The sequence below is a fragment of the Oryzias latipes genome, chromosome 2, assembly GCF_053564925.1.
Source record: "Oryzias latipes strain Hd-rR chromosome 2, Olatipes_Hd-rR_3.1".
Taxonomy (NCBI): domain Eukaryota; kingdom Metazoa; phylum Chordata; class Actinopteri; order Beloniformes; family Adrianichthyidae; genus Oryzias; species Oryzias latipes.
In genome coordinates this window covers 43,323,705-43,345,065 of record NC_136238.1, presented here as the reverse complement: position 1 = coordinate 43,345,065, position 21,361 = coordinate 43,323,705, and the positions used below count along the sequence as shown (strand labels likewise).

The 21,361-nt window shown below is 40.2% G+C and overlaps 1 protein-coding gene across 1 annotated transcript in view; it reads right to left on the bottom strand.

The window, feature by feature from the left end:
* The window catches only part of LOC144988858 (uncharacterized), a 65,995-nt gene that overhangs the window by 16,513 nt on the left and 28,121 nt on the right, over positions 1-21,361 (bottom strand). The gene's annotated exons all lie outside the window — the stretch shown is intronic.

The following is a 21,361-nucleotide window of genomic DNA, read 5'->3' as shown; positions in this document are numbered from 1 at the left end:
GTATACTTCCTAAATAGATTAATTTAAAGTTTTAAATATTATTACATGTTGATAAAGAATTGTTTAGGGTTTGAACAGAGCAATATCAAATTTATATCATGTGAATGTCTTATTTTCTACTCCATTGGTTTTTATTATGATTGTATCAAAATGACACTTTCTCTCCCTAAGTTTCAGATATGACGAGGCAGTAGCTGTTCCTGGAATTGCAAGGATTGTGCTCCAGTTAAACTGTGCTTCATCCCAGGGTCACCAGTCCATTTTGAAACTGAGAGCTACTTAGTCAAGTCATACAAGTTTGAATGACCAGTTTGATGATGTCAAGTTTTCGGTCTGTTGCACCACGTTTATCAATTATGCAATAAAGAAATATCAACTTGTATATGTTTAAATCTTGTCACATTTTGAAGTAATGGCCAAATGTGCAGCGCTATTAACTAAATTAGGAGTGCTACATGTCATGGTTACACTTTTAAATTGAACACATTTATTCTATATTTTATTTCCACTTTACCATGGCACTGCCATGTTTCACTGACAACTTCTGGGATCTCATTGCTGTTAACCAGTGTATTGTAATCTGTATGAAACTAAACTTGTACTGCATCTGTGAGCGAGTCTAGCAGATGTGCATTAGTGAGGCGCATTCTGTGTTTGTTTTTTGATAAAGTTCATGTCAGAAAACACTGATTCACAGGTATAGGTTGAACCAAACAGGCTGACGGCCTACATAGTTACTGTGCAAACAGCACAGTACTTATGTGTCAACAAGGCCTCTTAAGTTTAGTGCAGCGTGTTAGGCTTTGAGCTAGAGGTTATTCTGCAATGTTATGATTTCAATCTTCACATGTCCGGCATCCAAGTTCCCAGTAATCGCTGGGATTTGGGACCAGAGGCTCCAACCAATACGCTGAGTCTGCCAGTATGGAGAATCATCCCCTGCCCCCCGCGACTGAAGACTATCCCGTCACCGATAGTTACTCATCAAAAAGTCTTCTGAAAGATTTCTGATGCTTTTTAAAACATTTCATAAAATGTATTAAATGTAAAGAACATTTCATTGCTTGCCATAAAGGGTTTTATTTATTTATTCAGATCAATCGACTGAACCGTAGTAGGAGTGTCTCTCTGTCACTTTGTGCCTTAAAAGCAGGAGCCCAAGTGTCTTTTTTAAGAACCAGAGATGCTGCATAACAAATTAATCATCGGGCATGGCGCGGCAGCATGTTGTGAGCGTCGCTTCTTCCAGAGAGGCCGGTTTAATTCATCATTCATTAAGTCAGATGATGATGTTGCAAGTCATAAAAGTGCTAGTATTGTGATCAGCATCATCAACTTTCTCACAAAAACGCATTGCTCAAAATTATAATTATGCTACCTATGCTTAGGTCTAAAGGTGCTAGCATTGCGACCAGCATAATCACCTGACTCAAAGACAATGCTCAAAAGGTTAAACATGCTAACTATGCTGGCTATGCTAATGTGACTAAAAGTGCTAGCATTGCAATCAGCATCATTAACTCAGAAAAACACATTACCAAAAATGCTAATTATGCTAAGTATGCTAGCTATGCTAATGTGGCTAAAAGTGCTAGCATAGCAATTAGCATAGTGAACTCTCAGAAAAAAACATTACCTTAAAGGCTAGTTATGCTTACTATGCTAGCTAGGCTAATGTGGCTTAAAGTGCTAGCATTGCGTTCAGCATCAACTGACTCAGGAAAACATATTACCTAAAATGCTAATTATGCTAACTATGCTAGCTATGCTATGTGGCTAAAAGTGCTAGCATAGCGATCAGCATCATCAACTGACTCAGAAAAACATATTACCTAAAATGCTAATTATGCTAACTATGCTAGCTATACTAATGTGGCTAAAAGTGCTAGCATAGCGATCAGCATCATCAACTGACTCAGAAAAACACATTACCTAAAATGCTAATTATGCTAGCTATGCTAATGTGGCTAAAAGTGCTAGCATAGCAATCAGCATCATCAACTGACTCAGAAAAACACATTACCTAAAATGCTAAGTATGCTAGCTATGCTAATGTGGCTAAAAGTGCTAGCATAGCGATCAGCATCATCAACTGACTCAGAAAAACACATTACCTAAAATGCTTATAATGCTAACTATGCTAGTTATGCTAACATAGCTAAAAGTGCTAGCATAGCGATCAGCATCATCAACTGACTCAGAAAAACACATTCCCTAAAATGCTAATTATGCTAACTATGCTAGCTACGCTAATGTGGCTAAAAGTGCCAGCATAGCGATCAGCATCATCAGCTGACTCAGAAAAACATATTACCTAAAATGCTAATTATGCTAACTATGCTAGCTATGCTATGTGGCTAAAAGTGCTAGCATAGCGATCAGCATCATCAACTGACTCAGGAAAACAGATTATTAAAAATTCTAATTATGCTAACTATGCTAGCTATGCTAATGTGGCTAAAAGTGCTAGCATAGCGATCAGAATCATCAACTGACTCAGAAAAACACATTACCTAAAATGCTAATTATGCTAACTATGCTAGCTGTGCTAATGTGGCTAAAAGTGCTAGCATAGCGATCAGCATCATCAACTGACTCAGAAAAACACATTACCTAAAATGCTAATTATGCTAACTATGCTAGCTATGCTAATGTGGCTAAAAGTGCTACCATAGCGATCAGCATCATCAACTTACTCAGAAAAACACATTACTAAAAATGCTAATTATGCTAACTATGCTAGCTATGCTAATGTGGCTAAAAGTGCTAGCATTGCGATCAGCATCATCAACTGACTCAGAAAAACACATTGCCTAAAATGCTAATTATGCTAACTATGCTAGCTATGCTAATGTGGCTAAAAGTGCTAGCATAGCGATCGGCATCATCAACTGACTCAGAAAAACACATTCCTCCATTGGTGAGAGCTATATGCCATAAGTTGATAAAAAAACCACTTTTTCCAAAATGGCGGCTTTTTTGTTTATTTTATCTCCATAGCAACCATTTTATGTTTTGTTCCCCTTGAGAAGACGAACAGATTGACGTCAGTTTCGGACAAATCGGTAAAAGTAAACTTTTTGTCGTCCTTAGCAACAGTGGTTTTATGCTAACCACGCCCACATTCCTTATATGTCCATATCCAGTGTTTTTCAATATATTCAGTTTCAGGCATTAATGCATGCATTCAATTTTCACTGTATTGTATTGAAAGACATGGGAGTTATAACAGTGCGCCACTTTGCTAGCTTGACACACGCACGCCGTTAAAAATCTACAACTTCTAATTCCAACATTTTTTCCACAGTAGCTTGGCATTGATGCCTAAAAAGTTTCGAGACGATCGATAAAAATTCCAACGACAAGTTTACGTTTGAATCCAATGGTAAAGGTGTTTTTTATAGAAAATTCAAGATGGCCGCCTTTTCCCGAGGTCAAAGGTCGACGAAACTCCAGATGTAATTGAAGACTTATGCTACGGACATGCGAGTCAAATTTCGTGAAAATCGCTCAAAAAAAAGTTCCTTTTTCCATATTGTGTAAAAACGCGAAAAACTCAAAATGGCAGATTTTGGCACAAAATGGCCGCCAAACCGTAGGTCGTGTGGCCATCACGTAATGATTTCAAAACTTTCTTTGGATATACCCGACAAAGTTATCTGGGTTTCGTTAGCCGATTCTTAAAAATAAAATCCGAAAAAATTTTTTTTTGCCGAGTCAGCACTTTTTTTTGCGATCGTTTTTTGTTTACCACGGCCACATTCCTTTATCGATTTTGTCGTATGTGACATCGTTTTGTTCAGTGTGGGCCAGGGTATCGCATATTTCAGTTTTAGGCTATTCCGATATAATATGAGCGAGCTAGCTAAAATGGCGACGGTTGCGAATTCGCCACGCGCACGCGTTTCAAATTCTACAACTTCTAATTCCAACATTTTGTCCACAGTAGCTTGCCATTGATGCCCGAGAAGTTTCAAAAAGATCGATAAAAATCCCTAGGACGAGTTTTCGTTTGTATCAGTTACTAAAGGTGCTTTTTTTTGAAAATTCAAGATGGCCGCCCCTTGCCAAGATCAAAGGTCAATGAAACTTCTTTGGTAGTTGTAGAAACATGGTCTTGGCATGTGTGTGCAATTTCGTGAAAATCGCTTAAACAAAAGTATCGTTTTCCCATATTGTCAAAAAACACGAAAATCGCCATTTCTCTGAATTCGCCACAAAATGGCCGCCAAGCCGTAGGTCGTGTGGCCATCCCATAATGATTTCATAACTTCTTTGGGATATCTCCAACACGCGTGTTTTGGTTTCGTAACTCTATTTCAAAAAAAATTTTTTTGGCCCCATAAGCGATTTTCGGCCCATTCATTTTTTTTACGGGAACGCTCGCCGTGATGTCATCGTCGTGGGGTGGGTTACGTTCTCATTGCAGAAAATTCATTTTCAATTTATCCCAGGTGTGTGCCAATTTTGGTGAGTTTTCGGGTATGTGGCGGGGGTCAAATTTGTGATCTACGGATCCGTTAGAAACGGGAAGAATAATAATAATTAAAGCCGCAAGCGGCGTTGTATGGCCCGCAGACGCAACCCGCCTTCCACGCCTTCCACGCCCAACTCTACGCACCACCGCCCTCACCGCCCTCACCGCCCACTTTTGATGAAGGCTAGTCAAAACTGCATATGCTAATTATGCTAACTATGTTAGCTATGCTAATGTGGCTAATAGTGCTAGCATAGCGATCAGCATCATCAACTGACTCAGAAAAACACATTACCTAAAATGCTAATTATGCTAACTATGCTAGCTATGCTAATGTGGCTAATAGTGCTAGCATAGCGATCAGCATCATCAACTGACTCAGAAAAACACATTACTTAAAATGCTAATTATGCTAACTATGCTAGCTATGCTAATGTGGCTAAAAGTGCTAGCATAGCGGTCAGCATCATCAACTGACTCAGAAAAACACATTACCTAAAATGCTAATTATGCTAACTATGCTAGCTATGCTAATGTGGCTAATAGTGCTAGCATAGCGATCAGCATCATCAACTGACTCAGAAAAACACATTACCTAAAATGCTAATTATGCTAACTATGCTAGCTATGCTAATGTGGCTAAAAGTGCTAGCATAGCGATCAGCATCATCAACTGACTCAGAAAAACACATTACCTAAAAGGCTAATTATGTTAACTATGCTAGCTATGCTAATGTGGCTAAAAGTGCTAGCATAGCGATCAGCATCATAAACTGACTCAGAAAAACACATTACCTAAAATGCTAATTATGCTAACTATGCTAGCTATGCTAACATAGCTAAAAGTGCTAGCAAAGCGATCAGCATCCTCAACTGACTCAGAAAAACACATTTCCTAAAATGCTAATTATGCTAACTATGCTAGCTATGCTAATGTGGCTAAAATTGCTAGCATAGCGATCAGCATCATCAACTGACTCAAAAAAACACATTCCTCCATTGGTGAGAGTTATATGTCATAAAATGCTAAAAAACCCTCTTTTTCCAAAATGGCGGCTTTTTTGTTTATTTTATCTCCATAGCAACCATTTTATGTTTTGGTCCCCTTGAGAAGACGAACAGATTGACGTCAGTTTTGGACAAATCGGTAAAAGTAGACTTTTTGTCGTCCTTAGCAACAGTGGTTTTATGCTAACCACGCCCACATTCCTTATATGTCCATATCCAGTGTTTTTCAATGTATTCAGTTTCAGGCATTAATGCATGCATTCAATTTTCACTGTTTAGTATTGAAATGCATGGGAGTTATAACAGTGCGCCACTTTGCTAGCTTGCCACGCGCACGCCGTTCAAAATCTACAACTTCTAATTCCATCATTTTTTCCACAGTAGCTTGCCATTGATGCCCAAAAAGTTTCGAGACAATCGATGAAAATTCCAACGACAAGTTTACGTTTGAATCTGGTGGTAAAGGTGTTTTTTATAGAAAATTCAAGATGGCCGCCTTTTCCCGAGGTCAAAGGTCGACGAAACTCCAGAGGTGATTGTAGACTTACGCTAGGGACATGCGCGTCAAATTTCGTGAAAATCGCTCGAAAAAAAGTTCATTTTTCCATATTGTGTAAAAACGCGAAAAACTCAAAATGGCAGATTTTGGCACAAAATGGCCGCCAAACCATCGGTCGTGTCGCCATCACGTAATGATTTCAAAACTTTCTTTGGATATACCCGACAAATTTGTCTGGGTTTCGTTAGCCGATTCTTAAAAATAAAATCCGAAAAAATTTTTTTTTGCCGAGTCAGCACTTTTTTTTGCGATCGTTTTTTGTTTACCACGGCCACATTCCTTTATCGATTTTGTCGTATGTGACATCGTTTTGTTCAGTGTGGGCTAGGGTATCGCATATTTCAGTTTCAGGCTATTCCGATAAAATATGTGCGAGCTAGCTAAAATGGCGACGGTTGCGAATTCGCCACGCGCACGCGTTTCAAATTCTACAACTTCTAATTCCAACATTTTGTCCACAGTAGCTTGCCATTGATGCCCGAGAAGTTTCAAAAAGATCGATAAAAATCCCTAGGACGAGTTTTCGTTTGTATCTGTTACTAAAGGTGCTTTTTTTTGAAAATCCAAGATGGCCGCCCCTTGCCAAGGTCAAAGGTCAACGAAACTTCTTTGGTAGTTGTAGAATCGTGTTTTTGGCATGTGTATGCAATTTCGTGAAAATCGCTTGAACAAAAGTGTCGTTTTCCCATATTGTGAAAAAACACGAAAATCGCCATTTCTCTGAGTTCGCCACAAAATGGCCGCCAAGCCGTAGGTCGTGTGGCCATCCTATAATGATTTCATAACTTCTTTGGGATATCTCCAACACGCGTGTTTTGGTTTCTAAACTGTATTTCGAAATATTTTTTTTTGGCCCCATAAGCGATTTTCGGCCCATTCATTTTTTTTACGGGAACGCTCGCCGTGATGTCATCATCGTGGGGGGGGTGACGTTCTCTTTGCCGAAAATTCATTTTCAATTTATCCCAGGTGTGTGCCAATTTTGGTGAGTTTTCGGGTATGTGGCGGGGGTCAAAATTAAGCTTAAAGACGCCGTTAGAGGACAAGAAGAATAATAATAATAATTAAAGCCGCAAGCGGCGTTGTATGGCCCGCAGACGCAACCCGCCTTCCACGCCCAACTCTACGCACCACCGCTGACCTCACCGCCCTCACTGCCCGCAAATTAAAAGCTAGTCAAGGCTGGATTTGCTAATTATGCTAACAATGCTAACTATGCTAATGTGGCTAAAAGTGCTAGCATTGCGATCAGCATCATCAACTGACTCAGAAAAACACATGACCTAAAAAGCTAATTATGCTAACTATGCTAGCTATGCTAATGTGGCTAAAAGTGCTAGCATAGCGATCAGCATCATCAATTGACTCAGAAAAGCACATTACCTAAAATGCTAACTATGCTAACTATGCTAGCTATGCTAACGTCGCTAAAATTGCTAGCATAGCGATTAGCATCATCAACTGACTCAGAAAAACACATTATCTAAAATGCTAATTATGCTAACTATGCTAGCTACGCTAATGTGGCTAAAAGTGCTAGCATAGCGATCAGCATCATCAACTGACTCAGAAAAACACATGACCTAAAAAGCTAATTATGCTAACTATGCTAGCTATGCTAATGTGGCTAAAAGTGCTAGCATAGCGATCAGCATCATCAATTGACTCAGAAAAGCACATTACCTAAAATGCTAACTATGCTAACTATGCTAGCTATGCTAACGTCGCTAAAATTGCTAGCATAGCGATTAGCATCATCAACTGACTCAGAAAAACACATTACCTGATATGCTAATTATGCTAACTATGCTAGTTATGCTAACATAGCTAAAAGTGCTAGCATAGCGATCAGCATCATCAACTGACTCAGAAAAACACATTCCTCCATTGGTGAGAGCTATATGTCATAAGTTGATAAAAAAAAAACACTTTTTCCAAAATGGCGGCTATTCTGTTGATTTTATCTCCATAGCAACCATTTTGTGTTTTGGTCCCCTCGAGAGGACGAACAGATTGACGTCAGTTTCGGACAAATCGGTAAAAGTAAAATTTTTGTTGTCCTTAGCAACAGTGGTTTTATGCTAACCACGCCCACATTCCTTATATGTCCATATCCAGTGTTTTTCAATGTATTCAGTTTCAGGCATTTATGCATGCATTCAATTTTCACTGTATTGTATTGAAATGCATGGGAGTTATAACAGTGCGCCACTTTGCTAGCTCGCCACGCGCACGCCGTTCAAAATCTACAACTTCTAATTCCAACATTTTTTCCACAGTAGCTTGCCATTGATGCCCAAAATGTTTCGAGACAATCGATGAAAATTCCAAAGACAAGTTTACGTTTGAATCTGGTGGTAAATGTGTTTTTTATAGAAAATTCAAGATGGCCGCCTTTTCCCGAGGTCAAAGGTCGACGAAACTCCAGAGGTGATTGTAGACTTATGCTAGGGACATGCGCGTCAAATTTCATGAAAATCGCTCGAAAAAAAGTTCATTTTTCCATATTGTGTAAAAACGCGAAAAACGCAAAATGGCAGATTTTGGCACAAAATGGCCGCCAAACCGTAGGTCGTGTCGCCATCACATAATGATTTCAAAACTTTCTTTGGATATACCCGACAAAGTTATCTGGGTTTCGTTAGCCGATTTTTCAAAATAAAATCCGAAAAAAACTTTTTTTGCCGAGTCAGCACTTTTTTTTGCGATCGTTTTTTGTCTACCACGGCCACATTCCTTTATCAATTTTGTCGTATGTGACATCATTTTGTTCAGTGTGGGCCAGGGTATCGCATATTTCAGTTACAGGACATTCCGATAAAATATGTGCGAGCTAGCTAAAACGGCGACGGTTGCGAATTCGCCACGCGCACGCGTTTCAAATTCTACAACTTATAATTCCATCATTTTGTCTACAGTAGCTTACCATTGATGCCCGAGAAGTTTCAAAAAGATCGATAAAAATCCCTAGGACAAGTTTTCGTTTGTATCCGTTACTAAAGGTGCTTTTTTTTGAAAATTCAAGATGGCCGCCCCTTGCCAAGGTCAAAGGTCAACAAAACTTCTTTGGTTATTGTAGAATCGTGTTTGTGGCATGTGTATGCAATTTCGTGAAAATCGCTTAAACAAAAGTGTCGTTTTCCCATATTGTGAAAAAACACGAAAATCGCCATTTCTCTGAGTTCGCCACAAAATGGCCGCCAACCCGTAGGTCGTGTGGCCATCCCATAATGATTTCATAACTTCTTTGGGATATCTCCAACACCTATGTTTTGGTTTCGTAACTGTATTTCAAAATATTTTTTTTTGGCCCCATAAGCAATTTTCGGCCCATTCATTTTTTTTACGGGAACGCTCGCCGTGATGTCATCGACCTCGGGGGGGTGACGTTCTCTTTGCCGAAAATTCATTTTTAATTTATCCTAGGTGTGTGCCAATTTTGGTGAGTTTTCGGGTATGTGGCGGGGGTCAAATTTTCGCTCAAAACGTCCGTAACAAACAAGAAACGTAATAATAATTAAAGCCGCAAGCGGCGTTGTATGGCCCGCAGACGCAACCCGCCTTCCACGCCCAATTCTACGCACCACCGCCCTCACCGCCCTCACCGCCCACTTTTGATGAAGGCTAGTCAAAACTGCATATGCTAATTATGCTAACTATGCTAGCTATGCTAATGTGGCTAAAAGTGCTAGCATAGCGATCAGCATCATCAACTGACTCAGAAAAACACATTACCTAAAATGCTACTTATGCTAACTATGCTAGCTATGCTAATGTGGCTAATAGTGCTAGCATAGCGATCAGCATCATCAACTGACTCAGAAAAACACATTACCTAAAATGTTAATTATGCTAATTATGCTAACTATGCTAATGTGGCTAAAAGTGCTAGCATAGCGATCAGCATCATCAACTGACTCAGAAAAACACATTACCTAAAATGCTAATTATGCTAACTATGCTAGCTATGCTAATGTGGCTAAAAGTGCTAGCATAGCGATCAGCATCATCAACTGACTCAGAAAAACACATTACCTAAAATGCTAATTATGCTAACTATGCTAGCTATGCTAATGTGGCTAAAAGTGCTAGCATAGCGATCAGCATCATCAACTGACTCAGAAAAACACATTCCTCCATTGGTGAGAGCTATGTCATAATTTGATAAAAAAAAACACTTTTTCCAAAATGGCGGCTTTTCTGTTGATTTTATCTCCATAGCAACCATTTTGTGTTTTGGTCCCCTCGAGAGGACGAACAGATTGACGTCAGTTTCGGACAAATCGGTAAAAGTAAAATTTTTGTTGTCTTTAGCAACAGTGGTTTCATGGTAACCACGCCCACATTCCTTATATGTCCATATCCAGTGTTTTTCAATGTATTCAGTTTCAGGCATTAATGCATGCATTCAATTTTCACTGTATTGTATTGAAATGCATGGGAGTTATAACAGTGCGCCACTTTGCTAGCTTGCCACGCGCACGCCGTTCAAAATCTACAACATCTAATTCCAACATTTTTTACACAGTAGCTTGCCATTGATGCCCAAAAAGTTTTGAGACGATCGAAGAAAATTCCAACGACAAGTTTACGTTTGAATCTGGTGGTTAAGGTGTTTTTTATAGAAAATTCAAGATGGCCGCCTTTTCCCGAGGTCAAAGGTCGACGAAACTCCAGAGGTGATTGTAGACTTACGCTAGGGACATGCGCGTCAAATTTCGTGAAAATCGCTCGAAAAAAAGTTCATTTTTCCATATCGTGTAAAAACGCGAAATACGCAAAATGGCAGATTTTGGCACAAAATGGCAGCCAAACCGTAGGTCGTGTCGCCATCACGTAATGATTTCAAAACTTTCTTTGGATATACCCGACAAAGTTATCTGGGTTTCGTTAGCCGATTCTTAAAAATAAAATCCGAAAATTTTTTTTTTTGCAGAGTCAGCACTTTTTTTTGCGACGGTTTTTTGTTTACCACGGCCACATTCCTTTATCGATTTTGTCGTATGTGACATCGTTTTGTTCAGTGTGGGCCAGGGTATCGCATATTTCAGTTTCAGGCTATTCCGATAAAATATGTGCGAGCTAGCTAAAATGGCGACGGTTGCGAATTCGCCACGCGCACGCGTTTCAAATTCTACAACTTCTAATTCCAACATTTTGTCCACAGTAGCTTGCCATTGATGCCTGAGAAGTTTCAAAAAGATCGATAAAAATCCCTAGGACGAGTTTTCGTTTGTATACGTTACTAAAGGTGCTTTTTTATGAAAATTCAAGATGGCCGCCCCTTCCCAAGGTCAAAGGTCAACGATACTTCTTTGGTTATTGTAGAATCAGGGTCTTGGCATGTGTGTGCAATTTCGTGACAATCGCATAAACAAAAGTGTCGTTTTCCCATATTGTCAAAAAACACGAAAATCGCCATTTCTCTGAGTTCGCCACAAAATGGCCGCCAAGCTGTAGGTCGTGTGGCCATCCCATAATGATTTAAAATCTTCTTTGGGATATCTCCAACACGCGTGTTTTGGTTTCGTAACTGTATTTCGAAATATTTTTTTTTGGCCCCATAAGCGATTTTCGGCCCATTCATTTTTTTTACGGGATCGCTCGCCGTGATGTCATCGACTTCGGGGGGGTGGCGTTCTCTTTGCCGAAAATTCATTTTCAATTTATCCCAGGTGTGTGCCAATTTTGGTGAGTTTTCGGGTATGTGGCGGGGGTCAAAATTAAGCTCAAAGACGCCGTTAGTGTGCAAGAAGAATAATAATTAAAGCCGCAAGCGGCGTTGTATGGCCCGCAGACGCAACCCGCCTTCCACGCCCAACTCTACGCACCACCGCCCTCACCGCCCTCACCGCCCTCACTGCCCACTTTTGATGAAGGCTAGTCAAAACTGCATATGCTAATTATGCTAACTATGCTAGCTATGCTAATGTGGCTAAAAGTGCTAGCATTGCGATCAGCATCATTAACTGACTCAGAATAACACATTACCTAAAATGCTAATTATGCTAACTATGCAAGCTATGCTAACGTGGCTAAAAGTGCTAGCATAGCGATCATCATAATCAACTGACTCAGAAAAACACATTACCTAAAATGCTAATTATGCTAACTATGCTAGCTATGCTAATGTGGCTAAAAGTGCTAGCATAGCGATCAGCATCATTAACTGACTCAGAAAAACACATTACCTAAAATGCTAATTATGCTAACTATGCTAGCTATGCTAATGTGGCTAAAAGTCCTAGCATAGCGAGCAACATCATTAACTGACTCAGAAAAACACATTCCTCCATTGGTTAAAGCTATATGTCATAAGTTAGTAAAAAAAACCACTTTTTTCAAAAATGCGGCTTTTCTGTTGATTTTATCTCCATAGCAACCATTTTATGTCTTGGTCCCCTCAAGAGGACGAACAGATTGACGTCAGTTTCGGACAAATCGGTTAAAGTAATATTTTTGTCGTCCTTAGCAACAGTGGTTTTATGCTAACCACGCCCACATTCCTTATATGTCCATATCCAGTGTTTTTCCATGTATTCAGTTTAAGGCATGAATGGATGCATTCAATTTTCACTGTACTGTATTGAAATGCATGGGAGTTATAACAGTGCGCCACTTTGCTAGCTCGCCACGCACACGCCGTTCAAAATCTACAACTTCTAATTCCAACATTTTTTCCACAGTAGCCTGCCATTGATACCCAAAAAGTTTCGAGACGATCGATAAAAATTCCAACGACAAGTTTACGTTTGAATCCAGTGGCAAAGGTGTTTTTTATAGGAAATTCAAGATGGCCGCCTTTTCCCGAGGTCAAAGGTCAACGAAACTCCAAAGGTAATTGTAGACTTATAATACGGACATGCGAGTCAAATTTCGTGAAAATCGCTCGAAAAAAAGTTCCTTTTTCCATATTGTGTAGAAACGCGAAAAACTCAAAATGGCAGATTTTGGCACAAAATGGCCGCCAAACCGTAGGTCGTGTCACCATTCCGTAATGATTTCAAAACGTCCTTTGGATATCGCGGACAAGGGTATATGGGTTTCGTTAGTCGATTCTCAAAAAAAAAGTTCCGAATTTTTTCGTTTTTGCCGAGTCGGCACATTTTTTTGCGACCTTTTCTTGCTTACCACGCCCACATTCCTTTATCGATCTTGTCGTGTGTAGCATCGTTTTGTTCAGCGCGGGCCAAGGAATCGCATATTTCCTCTTCACGACATTGCGATGAAAAATGTGCGAGCTAGCCAAGATGGCAACGGTTGCTAGCTCGCCACGCGCACGCCGTTCAAAATCTACAACTTCTAATTCCAACATATTGTCCAGAGTAGCTGGCCGTTGGTGCCCGAAAAGTTACGAGACAATTGAGGAAAATTCCAACGACGAGTTTTCGTTTGTATCTGGTGCTAAAGGTGCTTTTTTGAGAAAATTCCAGATGGCGGCCTTTTCCCAAGGTCAAAGGTCAACGACACTTCTGGGGTGTTTGTAGACTGGAGCTGGCAGCAAGTGTGTGCAATTGCGTGAAAATCGCTCAAACAAAAGTGTCTTTTCCCCATATTGTGGGAAAACACGAAAATCGCCAATTCTCAGAGTTCGCCACAAAATGGCCGCCAAGCCGTAGGTCGTGTGGCCGTCCCATAATGCTTTCAAAACATCTTTGGGATATCCCCGACACGTGTGTCTTGGTTTCGCGGCTGTATTTTGAAGTACATTTTGTTCGGCCCCATACGCGATTTTCGGCCCATTCATTTTTTTGACGGGATCGCTGGCCGTGATGTCATCGTCTTCGGGGGGGTGACGTTGACTTTGTGGAAAATTCATTTGCAATTTATCCCAGGTGTGTGCACGTTTTGGTGACTTTTCGAGCATGCGGCGGGGGTCAAATTCTCGCTGAAAGGCGGCGAAGTCGTCGTTCCAACTGCGAAAACAATATGGTCCTTGCAGTCAGTGACTGCTGCTGCGGGCCATAATAATAATAATAATGAAACAAAGCAGAAACAATATAGAAGTTTTTGCAGTCAGGTGGCCTATGTATTTCAATGCGGCCTGTCTTTTACTATAGGCTGGGCATGTCTTTTTGGCTTTAAACCCGTCTTTTGAGGGCTTTTTTGGGCTTTTTTGTGCTTTTGTCGTCATTTTTGCGACTACAATTTTTACGTTTTTGCGTTGGTGTTGTGCGTGTGTGTGTGTATTTTTGTTGCGTTACACAATTGTCGTGTTGTTTTGTGCTTTGGGCGACTTTTGACCCCATTTTTTGGCGTTTTGTCGCGTTTTTTTGACGTTTTGGACTTTTTGAGTGTTCGACCCTCGTACCAGTTACAATATGGTCCTTGCAGTCTATGACTGCTGCGGGCCATAATTAAAGCCGCAAGCGGCGTTGTATGGCCCGCAGACGCAACCCGCCTTCCACGCCCAACTCTACGCACCACCGTCCTCACCGCCCATGAAAATAAAGGCTAGTCAAAATTGTATTAGCTAATTATGCTAACTATGCTAGCTATGCTAATGTGGCTAAAAGTGCTAGCATTGAGATCAGCATCATAAACTGACTCAGAAAAACACATTTTTAAAAATGCTAATTATGCTAACTATGCTAGCTATGCTAATGTGGCTAAAAGTGCTAGCATAGCGGTCAGCATCATCAACTGACTCAGAAAAACACATTACCTAAAATGCTAATTATGCTAACTATGCTAGCTATGCTAATGTGGCTAATAGTGCTAGCATAGCGATCAGCATCATCAACTGACTCAGAAAAACACATTACCTAAAATGCTAATTATGCTAACTATGCTAGCTATGCTAATGTGGCTAAAAGTGCTAGCATAGCGATCAGCATCAACTGACTCAGAAAAACACATTACCTAAAAGGCTAATTATGTTAACTATGCTAGCTATGCTAATGTGGCTAAAAGTGCTAGCATAGCGATCAGCATCATAAACTGACTCAGAAAAACACATTACCTAAAATGCTAATTATGCTAACTATGCTAGCTATGCTAACATAGCTAAAAGTGCTAGCAAAGCGATCAGCATCCTCAACTGACTCAGAAAAACACATTTCCTAAAATGCTAATTATGCTAACTATGCTAGCTATGCTAATGTGGCTAAAATTGCTAGCATAGCGATCAGCATCATCAACTGACTCAAAAAAACACATTCCTCCATTGGTGAGAGTTATATGTCATAAAATGCTAAAAAACCCTCTTTTTCCAAAATGGCGGCTTTTTTGTTTATTTTATCTCCATAGCAACCATTTTATGTTTTGGTCCCCTTGAGAAGACGAACAGATTGACGTCAGTTTTGGACAAATCGGTAAAAGTAGACTTTTTGTCGTCCTTAGCAACAGTGGTTTTATGCTAACCACGCCCACATTCCTTATATGTCCATATCCAGTGTTTTTCAATGTATTCAGTTTCAGGCATTAATGCATGCATTCAATTTTCACTGTTTAGTATTGAAATGCATGGGAGTTATAACAGTGCGCCACTTTGCTAGCTTGCCACGCGCACGCCGTTCAAAATCTACAACTTCTAATTCCATCATTTTTTCCACAGTAGCTTGCCATTGATGCCCAAAAAGTTTCGAGACAATCGATGAAAATTCCAACGACAAGTTTACGTTTGAATCTGGTGGTAAAGGTGTTTTTTATAGAAAATTCAAGATGGCCGCCTTTTCCCGAGGTCAAAGGTCGACGAAACTCCAGAGGTGATTGTAGACTTACGCTAGGGACATGCGCGTCAAATTTCGTGAAAATCGCTCGAAAAAAAGTTCATTTTTCCATATTGTGTAAAAACGCGAAAAACTCAAAATGGCAGATTTTGGCACAAAATGGCCGCCAAACCATCGGTCGTGTCGCCATCACGTAATGATTTCAAAACTTTCTTTGGATATACCCGACAAATTTGTCTGGGTTTCGTTAGCCGATTCTTAAAAATAAAATCCGAAAAAATTTTTTTTTGCCGAGTCAGCACTTTTTTTTGCGATCGTTTTTTGTTTACCACGGCCACATTCCTTTATCGATTTTGTCGTATGTGACATCGTTTTGTTCAGTGTGGGCTAGGGTATCGCATATTTCAGTTTCAGGCTATTCCGATAAAATATGTGCGAGCTAGCTAAAATGGCGACGGTTGCGAATTCGCCACGCGCACGCGTTTCAAATTCTACAACTTCTAATTCCAACATTTTGTCCACAGTAGCTTGCCATTGATGCCCGAGAAGTTTCAAAAAGATCGATAAAAATCCCTAGGACGAGTTTTCGTTTGTATCTGTTACTAAAGGTGCTTTTTTTTGAAAATCCAAGATGGCCGCCCCTTGCCAAGGTCAAAGGTCAACGAAACTTCTTTGGTAGTTGTAGAATCGTGTTTTTGGCATGTGTATGCAATTTCGTGAAAATCGCTTGAACAAAAGTGTCGTTTTCCCATATTGTGAAAAAACACGAAAATCGCCATTTCTCTGAGTTCGCCACAAAATGGCCGCCAAGCCGTAGGTCGTGTGGCCATCCTATAATGATTTCATAACTTCTTTGGGATATCTCCAACACGCGTGTTTTGGTTTCTAAACTGTATTTCGAAATATTTTTTTTTGGCCCCATAAGCGATTTTCGGCCCATTCATTTTTTTTACGGGAACGCTCGCCGTGATGTCATCATCGTGGGGGGGGTGACGTTCTCTTTGCCGAAAATTCATTTTCAATTTATCCCAGGTGTGTGCCAATTTTGGTGAGTTTTCGGGTATGTGGCGGGGGTCAAAATTAAGCTTAAAGACGCCGTTAGAGGACAAGAAGAATAATAATAATAATTAAAGCCGCAAGCGGCGTTGTATGGCCCGCAGACGCAACCCGCCTTCCACGCCCAACTCTACGCACCACCGCTGACCTCACCGCCCTCACTGCCCGCAAATTAAAAGCTAGTCAAGGCTGGATTTGCTAATTATGCTAACAATGCTAACTATGCTAATGTGGCTAAAAGTGCTAGCATTGCGATCAGCATCATCAACTGACTCAGAAAAACACATGACCTAAAAAGCTAATTATGCTAACTATGCTAGCTATGCTAATGTGGCTAAAAGTGCTAGCATAGCGATCAGCATCATCAATTGACTCAGAAAAGCACATTACCTAAAATGCTAACTATGCTAACTATGCTAGCTATGCTAACGTCGCTAAAATTGCTAGCATAGCGATTAGCATCATCAACTGACTCAGAAAAACACATTATCTAAAATGCTAATTATGCTAACTATGCTAGCTACGCTAATGTGGCTAAAAGTGCTAGCATAGCGATCAGCATCATCAACTGACTCAGAAAAACACATGACCTAAAAAGCTAATTATGCTAACTATGCTAGCTATGCTAATGTGGCTAAAAGTGCTAGCATAGCGATCAGCATCATCAATTGACTCAGAAAAGCACATTACCTAAAATGCTAACTATGCTAACTATGCTAGCTATGCTAACGTCGCTAAAATTGCTAGCATAGCGATTAGCATCATCAACTGACTCAGAAAAACACATTACCTGATATGCTAATTATGCTAACTATGCTAGTTATGCTAACATAGCTAAAAGTGCTAGCATAGCGATCAGCATCATCAACTGACTCAGAAAAACACATTCCTCCATTGGTGAGAGCTATATGTCATAAGTTGATAAAAAAAAAACACTTTTTCCAAAATGGCGGCTATTCTGTTGATTTTATCTCCATAGCAACCATTTTGTGTTTTGGTCCCCTCGAGAGGACGAACAGATTGACGTCAGTTTCGGACAAATCGGTAAAAGTAAAATTTTTGTTGTCCTTAGCAACAGTGGTTTTATGCTAACCACGCCCACATTCCTTATATGTCCATATCCAGTGTTTTTCAATGTATTCAGTTTCAGGCATTTATGCATGCATTCAATTTTCACTGTATTGTATTGAAATGCATGGGAGTTATAACAGTGCGCCACTTTGCTAGCTCGCCACGCGCACGCCGTTCAAAATCTACAACTTCTAATTCCAACATTTTTTCCACAGTAGCTTGCCATTGATGCCCAAAATGTTTCGAGACAATCGATGAAAATTCCAAAGACAAGTTTACGTTTGAATCTGGTGGTAAATGTGTTTTTTATAGAAAATTCAAGATGGCCGCCTTTTCCCGAGGTCAAAGGTCGACGAAACTCCAGAGGTGATTGTAGACTTATGCTAGGGACATGCGCGTCAAATTTCATGAAAATCGCTCGAAAAAAAGTTCATTTTTCCATATTGTGTAAAAACGCGAAAAACGCAAAATGGCAGATTTTGGCACAAAATGGCCGCCAAACCGTAGGTCGTGTCGCCATCACATAATGATTTCAAAACTTTCTTTGGATATACCCGACAAAGTTATCTGGGTTTCGTTAGCCGATTTTTCAAAATAAAATCCGAAAAAAACTTTTTTTGCCGAGTCAGCACTTTTTTTTGCGATCGTTTTTTGTCTACCACGGCCACATTCCTTTATCAATTTTGTCGTATGTGACATCATTTTGTTCAGTGTGGGCCAGGGTATCGCATATTTCAGTTACAGGACATTCCGATAAAATATGTGCGAGCTAGCTAAAACGGCGACGGTTGCGAATTCGCCACGCGCACGCGTTTCAAATTCTACAACTTATAATTCCATCATTTTGTCTACAGTAGCTTACCATTGATGCCCGAGAAGTTTCAAAAAGATCGATAAAAATCCCTAGGACAAGTTTTCGTTTGTATCCGTTACTAAAGGTGCTTTTTTTTGAAAATTCAAGATGGCCGCCCCTTGCCAAGGTCAAAGGTCAACAAAACTTCTTTGGTTATTGTAGAATCGTGTTTGTGGCATGTGTATGCAATTTCGTGAAAATCGCTTAAACAAAAGTGTCGTTTTCCCATATTGTGAAAAAACACGAAAATCGCCATTTCTCTGAGTTCGCCACAAAATGGCCGCCAACCCGTAGGTCGTGTGGCCATCCCATAATGATTTCATAACTTCTTTGGGATATCTCCAACACCTATGTTTTGGTTTCGTAACTGTATTTCAAAATATTTTTTTTTGGCCCCATAAGCAATTTTCGGCCCATTCATTTTTTTTACGGGAACGCTCGCCGTGATGTCATCGACCTCGGGGGGGTGACGTTCTCTTTGCCGAAAATTCATTTTTAATTTATCCTAGGTGTGTGCCAATTTTGGTGAGTTTTCGGGTATGTGGCGGGGGTCAAATTTTCGCTCAAAACGTCCGTAACAAACAAGAAACGTAATAATAATTAAAGCCGCAAGCGGCGTTGTATGGCCCGCAGACGCAACCCGCCTTCCACGCCCAATTCTACGCACCACCGCCCTCACCGCCCTCACCGCCCACTTTTGATGAAGGCTAGTCAAAACTGCATATGCTAATTATGCTAACTATGCTAGCTATGCTAATGTGGCTAAAAGTGCTAGCATAGCGATCAGCATCATCAACTGACTCAGAAAAACACATTACCTAAAATGCTACTTATGCTAACTATGCTAGCTATGCTAATGTGGCTAATAGTGCTAGCATAGCGATCAGCATCATCAACTGACTCAGAAAAACACATTACCTAAAATGTTAATTATGCTAATTATGCTAACTATGCTAATGTGGCTAAAAGTGCTAGCATAGCGATCAGCATCATCAACTGACTCAGAAAAACACATTACCTAAAATGCTAATTATGCTAACTATGCTAGCTATGCTAATGTGGCTAAAAGTGCTAGCATAGCGATCAGCATCATCAACTGACTCAGAAAAACACATTACCTAAAATGCTAATTATGCTAACTATGCTAGCTATGCTAATGTGGCTAAAAGTGCTAGCATAGCGATCAGCATCATCAACTGACTCAGAAAAACACATTCCTCCATTGGTGAGAGCTATGTCATAATTTGATAAAAAAAAACACTTTTTCCAAAATGGCGGCTTTTCTGTTGATTTTATCTCCATAGCAACCATTTTGTGTTTTGGTCCCCTCGAGAGGACGAACAGATTGACGTCAGTTTCGGACAAATCGGTAAAAGTAAAATTTTTGTTGTCTTTAGCAACAGTGGTTTCATGGTAACCACGCCCACATTCCTTATATGTCCATATCCAGTGTTTTTCAATGTATTCAGTTTCAGGCATTAATGCATGCATTCAATTTTCACTGTATTGTATTGAAATGCATGGGAGTTATAACAGTGCGCCACTTTGCTAGCTTGCCACGCGCACGCCGTTCAAAATCTACAACATCTAATTCCAACATTTTTTACACAGTAGCTTGCCATTGATGCCCAAAAAGTTTTGAGACGATCGAAGAAAATTCCAACGACAAGTTTACGTTTGAATCTGGTGGTTAAGGTGTTTTTTATAGAAAATTCAAGATGGCCGCCTTTTCCCGAGGTCAAAGGTCGACGAAACTCCAGAGGTGATTGTAGACTTACGCTAGGGACATGCGCGTCAAATTTCGTGAAAATCGCTCGAAAAAAAGTTCATTTTTCCATATCGTGTAAAAACGCGAAATACGCAAAATGGCAGATTTTGGCACAAAATGGCAGCCAAACCGTAGGTCGTGTCGCCATCACGTAATGATTTCAAAACTTTCTTTGGATATACCCGACAAAGTTATCTGGGTTTCGTTAGCCGATTCTTAAAAATAAAATCCGAAAATTTTTTTTTTTGCAGAGTCAGCACTTTTTTTTGCGACGGTTTTTTGTTTACCACGGCCACATTCCTTTATCGATTTTGTCGTATGTGACATCGTTTTGTTCAGTGTGGGCCAGGGTATCGCATATTTCAGTTTCAGGCTATTCCGATAAAATATGTGCGAGCTAGCTAAAATGGCGACGGTTGCGAATTCGCCACGCGCACGCGTTTCAAATTCTACAACTTCTAATTCCAACATTTTGTCCACAGTAGCTTGCCATTGATGCCTGAGAAGTTTCAAAAAGATCGATAAAAATCCCTAGGACGAGTTTTCGTTTGTATACGTTACTAAAGGTGCTTTTTTATGAAAATTCAAGATGGCCGCCCCTTCCCAAGGTCAAAGGTCAACGATACTTCTTTGGTTATTGTAGAATCAGGGTCTTGGCATGTGTGTGCAATTTCGTGACAATCGCATAAACAAAAGTGTCGTTTTCCCATATTGTCAAAAAACACGAAAATCGCCATTTCTCTGAGTTCGCCACAAAATGGCCGCCAAGCTGTAGGTCGTGTGGCCATCCCATAATGATTTAAAATCTTCTTTGGGATATCTCCAACACGCGTGTTTTGGTTTCGTAACTGTATTTCGAAATATTTTTTTTTGGCCCCATAAGCGATTTTCGGCCCAT